Source organism: Aphanomyces invadans (genome assembly GCF_000520115.1).
Source record: "Aphanomyces invadans strain NJM9701 unplaced genomic scaffold supercont1.2, whole genome shotgun sequence".
In the NCBI taxonomy this organism is placed as follows: domain Eukaryota; phylum Oomycota; class Saprolegniomycetes; order Saprolegniales; family Verrucalvaceae; genus Aphanomyces; species Aphanomyces invadans.
In genome coordinates, this window is record NW_008580147.1 from 1,231,149 (window position 1) to 1,232,335 (window position 1,187).

Here is a 1,187-nt window from a genome sequence, read left to right on the forward strand (position 1 = left end):
AGAGCAAAAGTTGTCGAAGTTGTGCCAGCACAGCGACCCCTTTGGCGGCATGTGCGCCTCGACCATGACGGTCACACGGTCCACCCGGACCTTCAACCACGCCATGACAATTTTCGGCACAGTTGGCATGAGTTTGAACAGGTGCAAGACATCTCGTACGCACTCTCATTCGCCTTCAAATCGTGGACACATTTTCTCGCCATCAGGTCCATGCACGACGTCGACACGTACTGCTTCGACATGGACCGGGTGTGCGAGCTAAAGAGGACTAACAATCCAGTTTTCAATCGCCACGACAGGGCAGTTGCGACGACGCAACAATGCGTCGTCGCTGTTCCGACCGACTGCCGTCATGATGCAATAGATCGAACAAAGCCTGGTGGTCGCCCAACATGATCAGCGCCTATGCCATGCCGAGACGGGCATCGTCGGACTGGTCTAAATTCGACATGAGATCCCGCAGCCGTAGAATGGGCTCGTAATGCAGTCCTAGTGATCTCGTTGTCAGCCGTTCGAATCCACATAATGCGTGGTAGTACACACACATTATGTTCACCGCCCATGTCCGTGGACCTGACGTCCCCGTTGCAACATGATCTCGTACCTCAACGTCTTGGGATGCCAAGACACGAGCTTACTCGGCTTCTGTTGGTATCATTTGGTTATGTGTGGGTAATTGTGTCGCGTGAGTTTGGCGCGCCCGCCATAAGCAAACCTTTGTCAAAACATGTTTCGATCGAATTTCAATTTGCAGGTTGGCCACATTTATTGCAGATTAAACGACATTGAATGAAATAGATTCCAGATGTACTTTGACGTTCGTAGATTTTGTAACTTTGGAACCACGTTGATTGCTGGTTTGGCCACTTTGAACGGGCAGTGCTGTAGTTATGATTTGGGAAAGGGTGACTTGTGCTTTTGGATATTTTCGATTCTTGTGCGCGTGTTCGTAGAAAAATATGCATAATTTCACCTCATGGGCTTGATGTCAGTGACTTAAAAGATGGGTGTACTCCACCAACACCACAGCAGCAAGCAAGTCATAGCTATCGCTATCACTTGTGAAGCAGCTTGACACCGGGAATGGCTTTGCGTATGGAAATTCTGTCGGTCATGGAGGTCAACCCAGGAGGTCTTGAATTTATGCGTGTGGCTGTGTGTAGGACGACAACCAGGCAGAGGGTAAC